The sequence below is a fragment of the Bos indicus x Bos taurus genome, chromosome 21 (genome assembly GCF_003369695.1).
Source record: "Bos indicus x Bos taurus breed Angus x Brahman F1 hybrid chromosome 21, Bos_hybrid_MaternalHap_v2.0, whole genome shotgun sequence".
Classification (NCBI taxonomy): Eukaryota; Metazoa; Chordata; class Mammalia; order Artiodactyla; family Bovidae; genus Bos; species Bos indicus x Bos taurus.
This window is the reverse complement of record NC_040096.1, coordinates 48953244-48966226: the sequence shown is the minus strand read 5'-3', so window position 1 is coordinate 48966226 and position 12983 is coordinate 48953244. Positions and strand designations below refer to the sequence as shown.

Below are 12983 nucleotides of genomic sequence, written 5' to 3'. Positions count from 1 at the left end.
ATAAAAGTGTTCATGGCTGATAAGTGGTAAAGTACATGGATTATATTATACTGATTGTACACAAATACACCAGGAACTGCAACTGAATAACAAACTTAATAGTAATTAATAACAAATGGAGCACTCACTTTGTGCCAGGCACTGTTTCATGTGCTAAGGATAACCTCTGAGACAGGCACCATTATTATTTTCATTTTGTCAATGAGGAAATGAAGGCACAGAATGATCAACTGACTCACGCAAGATGGCATAGCTACTTAGTGGATAGACTTGAGTAAGTCCAGGTAATTTGCCCTAGAATCCACGACTTATTTTTGCTGTTTTCCCTGGGGGTGATTAAAAGTTCCTATGGAGCTTCTATGGAGTCCTGAGATGAGGGAAGGGTATGGGAGGAACTCATTGAAAGGATGTGACTACCAGTTGTATGGAGAACTGGACCAATACAATTAATGCTCCTCACCCCTGCCCCTGTTCTTGGAATGATGCTCTGCCCACTGTTCCCACACTAGAGGCTCTTTCAAAGACACAGCCTTAAAAGAATAGGTGTTGATGAGACCATCTGAACTGAAAAAGTGACAGAACCTAATTAAAGCCTCTGTATAAGCTTTTAAGGTTCTGGTGGGTGAGTGAAGAGATCAGCTCATCTAGCGGGCACCCAAGACAAGTCTTGCATGCAAATTTTCTTGTTTATTAAAACTGTCACCCACCAATCTGGAGTGGTCTGCCCCTTTCCTCAATTTCTTCCTCGCTCTCAGTGTATGGGGCCAGTTGAGCCAACAAAGTGTCATTTGGTCATCACTGGCTCGGCTGGAAGGCCATTCCATTTGGTGTTTGGTCATCAGCCTTCCCCTCGCTGCCTGTGGCCCCTGTATCTTGTGGACTGTCTCTCTTGATGATGCTTCAGGAGAGCCCAGCCAGGAGCCCCTGCTGACCAGCTCCCATGCCTGCTCGCAGGGGTCCTACTGATCTTCCCAAACTCAGTCGGTCCACACTTTGGCCACTGGCTGTGGGCTTCCATCACTGCCCCATGCTGCAGTGACCTCTTGCTTGGTATACTGATGTGTGATTTTTCAAGTAACTTCAGGATCCTTCAGTAAAGTTGCTGAAAACTTCTGTTGCTCTCTCTAGCTCTCTGCCTACATCCAGGTACACCTGAGTAGGGGTTAAGCGCCGTTCTCATAGACCTTATCCACACTGCTGTCTCCTCCATTATAATTGCCTATTAGAATAGAACTCCAGGCAGGAACAAAGACTCAAACTCCTATTGATTTGGGATTTACACTTGCCAGAACTCTCTACTACTTATCTCCTCCACCGCGGGTGTTTTGATATTGAGTTGAGGTGCCCAACCTCGTAAACATGTCCTGGATGTCCCTCCTTTACTCCCACCCACCTCCCACCTACTTTCCTCTCCCTCTTTACCCGGACTCCTGATTTCTTTAACTTAAATGGAGGTATAGTCAATTTCCAGTACTGTCATTATTACAAGCATTGTCACCATCACTGAGAATATACAGTGAATTCCCAGGCCTGGGCGTTACATTAGGGATGTGTTGCAAACAGACTGTTGGAACTGCAAGAAAATCTAACATGAGAGTCTAGGGGGTTATTTCAATTGGGCAATATCTGCTTCTCCAAATTAATCCACTGGGAAAATACAGTAGATGAAACAGCTGAGATAGACATGGGCCATATATTGAGGGGCCATGTAAGCCAGGTTAAGAAGTTTAGATTTTAAAGGCACTGAGAATCCCATGGCAGATTTTAAGCAGGACAGTGTCTGATCGGAGTGAATAATCTGGAGGTCGGTAAGGCTCAGTTCAGTTCAGTCGCTCAGTCGTGTCTGACTCTGCGATCCCATGGACTGCAGCCCACCAGGCTTCCCTGTCCATCACCAACTCATGAAGTTTACTCAAACTCACGTTCATTGGGTTGGTGATGCCATCCAACCATCTCATCCTCTGTTGTCCCTTTCTCCTCCTGCCTTCAATCTTTCTCAGCATCAGTCCTTCCAATGAATATTCAGGACTGATTTTCTTTAGGATGGACTGGTTGGATCTCCTTGCAGTCCAAGGGACTCTCAAGAGTCTTCTCCAACACCACAGTTCAAAAGCATCAATTCTTCAGTGCTCAGCTTCCTTTATAGTGCAACTCTCACATCCACACACGACTACTGGAAAAACTACAGCTTTGACTAGATGGACCTTTGTTGGCAAAGTAATGTCTCTGCTTTTGAATATGCTATCTAGGTTGGTCATAACTTTTCTTCCAAGGAGTAAGCATCTTTAATTTAATGGCTGCAGTCACCATCTGCAGTGATTTTGGAGACCAAAAAAATAAAGTCTGTCACTGTTTCCACTGTTTCCCCATCTATTTGCCATGGAGTGATGAGACCAGAGGCCATGATCTTAGTTTTCTGAATGTTGAGTTTTAAGCCAACTTTTTCACTCTCCTCTTTCACTTTCATCAAGAGGCTCTTTAGTTCTTCTTCACTTTCTGCCATAAGTGTGGTGCATCTGTGTATCTGAGGTTATTGATATTTCTCCTGGCAGTCTTGATTCCAGCTTGTGTTTAATCCAGTCCAGCATTTCTCATGATGTACTCTGCGTTGAAGCTAAATAAGCACAGTGACAATATACAGCCTTGACGTACTCCTTTCCCGATTTGGAACCAGTCTGTTGTTCCATGTCCAGTTCTAACTGTTGCTTCTTGACCTACATACAGATTTCTCAGGAGGTAGGTAAGGTGGTCTGGTATTCCCATCTCTTTCAGAATTTTCCACAGTCTGTTGTGATCCACACAGTCAAAGGTTTTGGCATAGTCAATGAAGCAGAAGTAGATGTTTTTCTGGAACTCTCTTGCTTTTTTCAATGATCCAACAGATGTTGGCAATTTGATCTCTGGTTCCTCCGCCTTTTCTAAATTCAGCTTGAACATCTGGAATTTCATGGTTCACGTACTGTTGAAGCCTGGCTTGCAAAATTTTGAGCATTACTTTACTAGCATGTGAGATGAGTGCAATTGTGTGGTAGTTTGAGCATTCTTTGGCATTGCTTTTCTTTGGGATTGGAATGAAAACTGACATTTTCTGGTCCTGTGGCCACTGCTGAGTTTTCCAAATTTGCTGGCATATTGAGTGCAGCACTTTCACAGCATCATCTTCTAGGATTCGAAATAGCTCAGCTGGAATTCCATCACCTCCACTAACTTTGTTCGTTCTGATGCTTCTTAAGGCACGCTTAACTTTGCATTCCAGGTTGTCTGGCTCTAGGTGAGTGATCACACCATTGTGGTTATATCTGGGTCATGAAGATCTTTTTTGTATAGTTCTTCTGTGATTTCTTGCCACCTCTTCTTAATATCTTCTGCTTCTGTTAGGTCCATACCATTTCTGTCCTTTATTGTGGCCATCTTTGCAAGAAAAGTTCCCTTGGTATCTCTAATTTTCTTGAAGAGATCTGTTGTCTTTCCCATTCTATTGTTTTCCTCTATTTCTTTGCATTGATCACTGAGGAAGGCTTTCTTATTTCTCCTTGCCATTCTTTGGAACTCTGCATTCAAATGGGTATATCTTTCCTTTTCTCGTTTCCTTTTGCTTCTTTTCATGGCTGTTTGTAAGGCCTCCTTAGACAACCATTTTGCCTTTTTGCATATCTTTTTCTTGGGGATGGTCTTGATCACTGCCTCCTGTACGATATCACGAACCTCCGTCCATAGTTCTTCAGGCACTCTATCGGATCTAATCCCTTGAATCTATTTGTCACTTTCACTGTATAGTCGTAAGGGATTTGATTTAGGTCATACCTGAAAAAAGGAGGACAGATGAGAAGTACTTGCTATGAGTGAGGGGCCTTGTGCTATTCTCTGAGTTTTGAGGCATTTCCTTTCTCTAATTCGGAGAAGGCAATGGCACCCCACTCCAGTACTCTTGCCTGGAAAATCCCATGGACGGAGGAGCCTGGTAGGCTCCAGACCATGGGGTCGCTAAGAGTCAGGCACGACTGAGCGACTTCACTTTCACTTTTTACTTTCATGCATTGGAGAAGGAAATGGCAACCCACTCCAGTATTCTTGCCTGAAGAATCTCAGGGACAGAGGAGCCTAGTGGGCTGCCGTCTATGGGGTCACACAGAGTCGGACAGGACTGAAGCGACTTAGCAGCAGCAGCAGGCAAGAGGGATGATGCTGGGAGAGGGGTAATGAGAAGGATAGAATTCAGAGACTGATGTGGGAGGGAGAAGAGACAGGCTGCCTCTGCCTGGAGTTATTTTAGCTAGAAAATTCATAGTTATTCTTTCGTTTTTTAAAACAATTTTATTGAGATATATTTGACATATGAAATTGTATATATTTAAAGTATTCAGCTTGATGTTTTGATAAATGTGAAAATATCACCATAATCAAGCTAAGTAATTTACAAATCAGCTCTAGTTACAATTGCATGTACAATTTTATCTTGAGAAGATTTAAATTGAGATTGGTTCTCTTAGCCAATTATAAGTATGCAATATAGTATTGTTGAAAATGTGAAAAATATGTATATACATGTACACACACACAAAGAGAAATATTATTCAGCCTTAGAGAAAAATCTTGCCATTTGAAACTACATGAATGAACGTGGAGGGCATTATGCTATGTGAACTATGCCAGAGAAAGACAAACACTCTATATTTGTCCTTTAAGACTTCCCTTTCTTCTCATGGCTTGCTCCCATAGCTTACCTGTGCACATTTGATATGATAATTTTTTTTTTTTAAACTGTGTCTGTCTGTCTCACTAGATTGTGCTGTCTCTAATGAGGGCAGTAATTTTCCCCCAAAGTTTTTGTATTCTCCGACTTTATTCCATTGCTTGATACATAAAAGTCTGTTAAATATTTGGTTAACAAATGAATGGATGAGTAAACAAATGAAGAGACCTATCAGAGTACTAGGTGTTACTCTGGAAGTTATGCCATGTTGTGCCTTGGCACCCAAATCCCCTGAGTCAACGTGATTGAAAACACCTGGATCCTACAGTGCAAGCGTATTGACCCAGACAAGGAGACTGGCCCAGATCTGGCACAGCAGGAATGTCAAGGAATGAAATCTGAACATTAGCACAAGCAAGGCAACTTGACTTCTTGCAAAGCAAAACCTGTCTGGATTTTAATGTATTTTAGGGTACAAAAAAAATCAGGGATTCCTCCAGTCTGTACTTCTCTAACCTGGTGGACTGGAATTCTACTGTGCCACCACGAAAAGCAAGAGAAGTTACAGGCAGCCACATCCACCCACCTGCATCATACCCTTTGCACTATTTGCTGCATTGGGAGCAGATCAAAGGAAAAGCACCTTTTTGAACTACTTGGTGTCTCCGGTCTTTCCTGCCCTCCAAACCAAAGCAGCGCTCGGCACATCCACCACACACGTGCAACACTGGTTGGATTTTTATGATTTTTGCTAGCCTAATTGGTGTGAAGCTGTATTCCATTGTTTGATCCAGATTTTCAATACTTTAAATCTTTTACTTTAAAAAGTTTCTCTTCTCTAGATTCTTGATCCTCTGTAACTACTTTTTATCTTTGCTTTCTGATTAAAGCCAACAGAAATTTGTCCTTTTATTTTTTTTTTAATTTCAAAGAACCATCTTTGGGGTTATCATTCTGATATTTTTCTATTTTCATCTTCATTACTTTACTCTCTTATTAATTCCTTTGTGCTTACCCTTGTCTTGCTTTATTGCTTTCTTAGGAGTTCTCAGCTCATTTACTATGATGCTTTCTTTGAGTGTTAGTGAATATTTTCCTCTGGGTACCTCATTGCTGATACTGTATTCTTTAATGTGTAGTGTTTTCATTTCGGCTATTTCTAAATTGATCTTAATGATTTTTGTTTTACTTAGGAGGTTTATAGGAGTTGGTGTTCGGTTTGTGGTATAAATAATATGATACACATATCCAATAAGTTGATCTTATGTATTTCTTGAAATGTCATCCTTTTTATTTTTTTATTTTTTGGCCTATATCTGATTGGCCAGGAAGCAGACAGTGTCAAAATTCTCTACTACTATTGCATTGCTGAAAATGTATCCTGGTATGTCTATGGACATATTTCCTGTGTGTGTTTTCAATACAATCCTAGTTGGCATATAAAGATTTGACTGTTGTACACATACTAAGGACTGTATCACTTATTAACGTAAAATAATCCTATTTTAATGTAAAACAATCCTATGTAATGCTTTTGGCCTTATATTCCTCTTAATTAGTTATTAATATTTTCATCACTGCTTCTTTCTCCTGTGCCCTTGTTTCCCATACATTTTCCTTCCCTTTTACTTTTTTCCTTTTTATGTCACTTGATATTATATGGGGCTCTTAAACTCAGCAGTTTGGGACTCGATCTGCAACCCTCTGACTTCAATATGTTTGGTGTTACCTGTCATCTTGTTTCATGTTTTGTTTTCCCATTTCTGTGCGTTTCCATTGTTTTGAAATATGGATCTCATTTTCTTTGCTTTTATCTTCCTTCGGAGATAGTCACACACATATTTAAATTTTGCTAGTGGTACTTAGCTTTCAAAGTTTTTCAAAAGCATTCATAAATTTACATTTCTGTAACTCCCAAAGAGTAAAACCATATCTTTGATTACTGTTTAGAGAAGTTTAAACTCCCCTCCAAGTTCTCCTTGAGGATCCCTGGGGGCTCAGTGGTAAAGAATCTGCCTGCAATGCAGGAGATGTGGCAGAAGCCATAGGTTCCATTCCTGGGTTGGGAAGATCCCCTGGAAGGGAAATGGCAACCCACTCCAGTATTCTCATCTGGGAAATCCTGTGGACAGAGGAGCCTGGTGGGCTACAGTTCCTGGGGTCTCAAAAGAGTCAGACATGACTTAGCACCTAAACAACCACCACCACCTTCTCCTTGCTTATTACTTCTCACCCACCCAGTTCTTCTTAATGAAATCTGAGTTTTAAAATTTGGATTATTATACAAATTTTAAAAATATTTTTTTCTTTCAAAAATGTTTCTTTTTAATTGTAGCATCAGGAATGTTTGGATACTGCTTTAGTTTCTCTTTTTAAACTCTTCCTAGATGATTAAATCCATCTTTCAGCCATTTTTGGAGCTCTGGAACACTTCTATTTTTACCTCCTTCATATTTACCTCCTTCTAGGCTTCTTCTCTTGGCCAGTTGAAATTGGTTTTCAAATGTATATTTTTTTAAAAGGTTTTAAAAATATGAGTGGGTGTAGTTTCTGGAACACCCGAGTCTGTTTTATTGCTTTCACAAGTATGCAACAGCTTGGGTGTATGGATGAGAAATGCTGCCTGCCATACCAGTAAAGGAAGGATGCCATGGCCATCAAGAGGGAGGCCACTACAGCCATGCCCAACCGTGCCCCCTGAGGGGATCCAGTATGGACAAAAACAGGACACCCACCCTAGACAGCCTATCAAAGACAGGATATCAATGAGCCCAGACTCTTGCCCCTACAGAGAAATGTGCTAAAATCATTAACTTCAGATGTATGATTTTCTTTAATTAACAGTGATCTTTTGATGTTCCAACTACCTGGTTTTGTTGCAAAGCTTATATATACCATACCTCCTCTTGAACTTCTGCTGGAGCAATCTATTCCAGCTAGTTGAAAGCTTGGCTTAAGTCCTCAGGATATCTTCAGAATAAAACACAATTATCAAATTTAAGGCTTTTTTTTCCCCCTTAGTCAACAGTTGTGTATAAAATTCTTGGATTACCATGAATTTCCCCTCAGGTGTCGCAGGGCAGAGACAAGGCCATGCACACTTGATGGTGCTCCTCAGAGTGGCCTGGCCCCTGAACTGGCACCACTGGTGGCCAGGAGGCCCTTCGGGTGGCTGCCTTTTCCCCAGCAAACTCCTCTGCACTGACTGGGCTTTGTCCTTCAGGCTCCAGCACTGAAGGTGAAGAGAGAGCAGAGAGGGTTTGTGGAGGACCCGGCCCCTGACTCAAGATCATCTGGGTTCCCTGGGGGACGACTGTGCAGGGTCACCGTCTGGCCGACTCCTTAACTTGGTTTGCGCGCTCGGCGAAAAGCCGAGCACAACCCACGTGTTGATGACGCGGACGACCCACGTGTTGATGACTGGCGCAGAGAAGTAGTGGGCTCTGTGGAAGGCTGAGGCTGTGTACGGAGCCGGGCTCTGTGCACCTGTACCTCCCGGCGCCCCGAGACCGCAGCCCCGTGGCCAGAAGGCCTGTGCGGAAGTGGCCGTCGGTGCTGCGCTTGCACAGCCCACCCGCCGCCTGCACTCCAAGACGTGGTCTAAGACCCTCTCTGCCCCGCCCAGCTCCTGGGTCTCAGGTCCTGGTCTTGTGCACAGCTCACGTGCAGTCCCCACGTGCCGCTAGTGCAGCAGGTGGGTCACAGGCAGCAAGTGGGTCACGTGTGGTCCCTGCGGCCAACCAGGAGCGCGGGCCGGTGCCTGGAGGTCTTAGTGTAGCTGATGTCCACCCGCAGCAGCGCCTTGTGCCCAGGCTCGGCTCCAGTGGTGTTTTGTACTAAATATAGGATGGCTTTGGTTGTTCATTGTTTCACAACCTAGTTATATCCTATAGAGATGCATGATATGCTTTGAAAGGCTTTTCCGGCAAAAGAGGGTTAAGAAAAACATACGGGGTCATACATTCTGAACAAAGTAACTAAAATAGCATAATATTTAAGGGCCATTGTCGTTGGTTACTTTGTACTTTATTCTGCAGAACAAGGGCAAAGAACCTAGAAATTAATTAGTGTTTCTAACCAGAGCCTGTGATTGCTACTCCCAGTTAGTACCAAGGTAAACTTGACTTTCTTTTATAGAGAACATTAAGTAGAAGGTGTTTTTTTTTCCCCATTCAAGCATGACTTATTTAAAGTTTTTTTTTGTTTGTTTTAAAATAAGGTTTGGACTCTGTAGTAAATATTGAATACGTCTGGTTTTGTAATAAATGACTCATAGTTGTTGGTTCAGGAAAATCTATATTTTTAATTCTGTTTAGTTTGAATAAATACTTTTTGTAATGAGTGCTCATGGTTAGAATTGGATTAAATGAACTCTGGAAAAAACGAACAAAAAAACCCAACCGAAAATCATGCCCAAACAAATAAATAAACAAATGAAAAATGAATTTCTCCTTAAATCTTTTAAAGGATTTTTTTTTCCTCTATCTTTTGGCTTTGAGTGTTGCAGTACATTTTATTTTAATCCAGGACAGGAAAAAAGAGGGGGCAGTATTGTATAGTGTTTCAGAGGACTGGCTCTAGTACTTCACAGAAGTTTAAGGTTTCTATCTGCCACTTACCTACCTACCAGTTACCAGTCATAAGATCCTGGGTAAGTTAGGCTTCAGTTTTCCCACTAGCATGAGGAAGAAACCAGTGACGGTATTGAACCTCATAGAGTTACTGCAAGCATTCAGTGAGTTAATTTCTATGTTTAGCCCAGTACTTACTGTTCTCTTCTGTGCTCTACTAAGTCCCTTCCCTTGTCTGACTCTTTGGGACCCTATGGACTGTAGCCCGGTGGGCTCCTCTGTCTGTGGGATTTCCCAGGCAAGAATACTGGAGTGGGTTGCTCCACGGATCTTCCTGACTCAGGGATTGAACCTGCATCTCTTAACATCTCCCGCATTGGCAGGTGGGTTCTTTACTACTAGTGACACCTGGGAAGCCTTCAGTACCTATTTTACGTTACTCGTTTATTTACTTGATTTTCCCTTCTGTCTGTTGGGGCTTTTTTCCAGAGATGTCAGTTGTCTGCATTTCAATCTTTCCTTTTCTTTTTCTTCTGCTGTCATCGTGTTATGTCTTATTGTTTTATATTTCATAAGAGTATACAAGTTCAGGAACTTCCCTGGTGGCCCAGTGGCTAAGACGCTGTGCTCCCAGCAGCAGGCCTGGGTTTGATTATGGGTTAGGGAACTAGATCCCACATGCTGAAGCTAAGACCTGGCACAGCCAAATAAATAAATACTAAAAAAAAGATATACAAGTTCATTCTCATTTTTCTTTATCACACCTGCATTTTCTCTCAACCTAGATTTTAATTTTGCTAATGTGTTTCCAAAACTTTTTGTCATGAAATGTAATGCACATACAGAAAAGAATATATCCTAAATGCACACACTGAGAAATTCTAAGAGAATAAAGTTTATTCTCTAAGAAGGAGGTTAGAAACAGAACATGGCGGCATCCCAGGAGTCTCCACATGCCCCATCCCTAGGGACAAACTCCTTGTTCCTTTCAAAGGTAATGGTCTTCCGACTTTGACGGTAATCACTGCCTTGCTTTCTGTTTTTTAATCGTTTGGCAGCCTACGTATACATCCCTAAATATAGCAGTTTAGCTTTTTAACTTTATGTACAAGAAATCAGCCGGTGTGAATTGTTTGTTTGGCTCCTTCCATAAGTCACTGTATTTGTGGCACTCAGCTGTGTTGGGGTGAGTAGGTGTCGTCTGCTGCATTTTCGTTTCTGTATGGTAGGTATCTCATCGTTACGTACAGCGCCATTCTACCCTGTCTGCAGGGGTTAGATTGGGTCCACACAGTTGGGTTGACTATGGTTTTTGGCTACTAAAAAAATGGTGCTTTAAACATTCTCTAAAAAAGTACAAATTATATATATTTAAGGTACATACCATGATGATTCGATGTACATATATACATAGCGAAAGAATTACCACAGTCAAGCTAATTAACATATTGTTCCCTTGTATAGTTTCATTTTTAAAAATGATTAGAGCACCTGAAATCAAAGCAAGTTTCCAGTATCCAATACAGTATAATTAACTTGAAATTTGTATTCTGGTGCACTCTGTGGTATTTCTTAGGGTAAATATTATATATCCACTAGAAGGTTTGTTGACTAATAGAGCACACAGATAATCAAGTCTAGTAGGTATTTTCAGACCACTTACCAGAACAGTGTGCAATAGTACTTGTAATTTCCTTAAAACTATTCACTTGACCTTCTCATTTCACCCTGCTCTTTCTTTGTCCAGATTATCCTCGTTAGATCAGATGTCTTTTTATATTGTTCTTGAAGACTAATCAGAATTTGGAAATTTTTTGCTGGAATATAAAGAGTTTATTTTTAGACATTAGCTCTGTTTTTCCTGGGCTCTCATATATGTTGTTCTCTTTTTCTTTATTCTGTATTTTTTCCCCCTCACAGACTCACGTTGGGTTTTTCTCCTTTTGTTTCCTTGAACAAAATGAGATGAATCCAAACTCCTTGTTTGTCATCAGATAGGGTGAGTAGACTTTTTCTTACCTCCTCACTCATATCTTTAACAAACCGTATTGGTGTATTGATACAGTTCAAAGATATTTAGATATGATCTCTTTTTCACAGGACATGTGAAGGGCAGGTTGATGCATTGCGCTTTCAGCCCAGTTTTCCTTTTCGAAGCGGGCATTTGTTCAGTTGACGTACCGTTCGTTTGTCTCTAATGCTTGATTCTGTGACGTGTGAATCGCTACGGTGCACACAAGCTTCAATCCTCAGCATTCGGTGCTCATAGCCGAATAGTTCGGTGTTCACAGAGAAGGCGGATGTCACCCGTCCCTTCATGCGTCTCCTCGCCTCTGTACACATACTCATTGTCCCACTGCTTTCTGGTGTTTACTCTCTCTGCCCGGACGCAGAGATTTGGAGGAGTGAGGAAGGGAAGGGGAGTCCTGTGTGGTTTTGTGTCTCACACATAGAAAAACACCCAAGGGGCATGGACGGCTTCGTCTCTGTTTGCTACGTTCTTTTTTACTTATTTACTTGTATTTTGGCTGTGCCGGGTCTTCGTTGCTGCTCTGGGGCTTTCTCTAGTTGTGAAAAGCAGGGGCTGACTTGGTTGCGGCGTGCACAGCCTTCTCATTGCGATGGCTTCTCTTGCTGTGGCGCACAGGCTCTAGGCACGCTGGCTTCATTTTTATGGACTCTGAGTTAGGCGACTGAAAGTGGGATACTATAAATATCTTTTTTGAATTTTAAATAAAGCTACAAACCATGGTGTGGGGGTTAGTGGTTGGCAGGAGCCTGAGGCAACTCTCTGGGCAGCTGGTATTACTCTGTCTGTTGATCTGTATGCTGGTTACACAGACGAGTTTGGTTAGTGAAAATTCATTGAGCTATATACCCTAATGATGCATAAACTTTTCTATATGTTACTCCGATAAAAAGTTTTTTTAAAGGTTAAAAATAATTTTGGGTCGTGTATTTTTTTTCCCTTAAGTGGCTTCTTTTTCATGATTCACACCAGAGTATGTGGTGTGATGAAGAGCATAAGGTTTTTCTCAGTGTATTTTCAAATGCCTTGGGCTTTGTGTTGATTCCACTGATTGTGGCATGAGGTTATTGATCACTTCATTGTGTGTGCAGTGGATTTAGTTTTATATTTCCATGGGTTATTAGGGTAGACATAGGAGCATCTTTTTGGAGGTTGTTAACCAGATTCCAACCCACTCCAGTATTCCTGCCTGGAGAACCACCATAGACAGAGGAGCCTGGCAGGCTTCAGTCCATGAGGTCACAAACAGTTGGACATGACTGAGTGACTAATCACAAAACCAGATTCCACATTGATCTTGAAACTATAACACATTACATTTAATTATCATAGTAGAGAAACATGAGGGCAAGGTATATATGCTTGAATCTACTGTACTAAATCAGCTGGAAACATTATACTTAAGATGCATTAGTATCTGTTCAAAGAACCAAGCCTAAATCTACCTGGCTGTTTTATGGGGTAATGGTACCAGTTTTAGGCTGACTGCTGAGATTTAAAAACTCACCTTTTGAGATACTAAACTGATTTTACACAAGTCAGCATTAAAGAAGATGGTTGATGACATCTAGTGAATTGAAGATGTCAAGATAGACAGTCCACATAATTAAAAATGTATCATCTTTCACGTACCATTAGTATGACATGTGCTCTGAAGGGTAAAAACTAACAGTTTTTCCTGAATTAGTTA

General features: G+C 41.4%; 1 long non-coding RNA gene across 1 annotated transcript; it reads right to left on the bottom strand.

Moving 5' to 3' along the window:
• Positions 1-10139: 10139 nt before the first annotated feature.
• LOC113879663 lies at positions 10140-11417 on the bottom strand. The gene is made up of 3 exons (XR_003507410.1): positions 11191-11417; positions 10928-11081; positions 10140-10530 (listed from the first exon to the last, which is right to left on the bottom strand). It is a non-coding gene; the product is annotated as an uncharacterized LOC113879663 (long non-coding RNA).
• Between the last annotated feature and the right edge of the window lie 1566 nt (positions 11418-12983).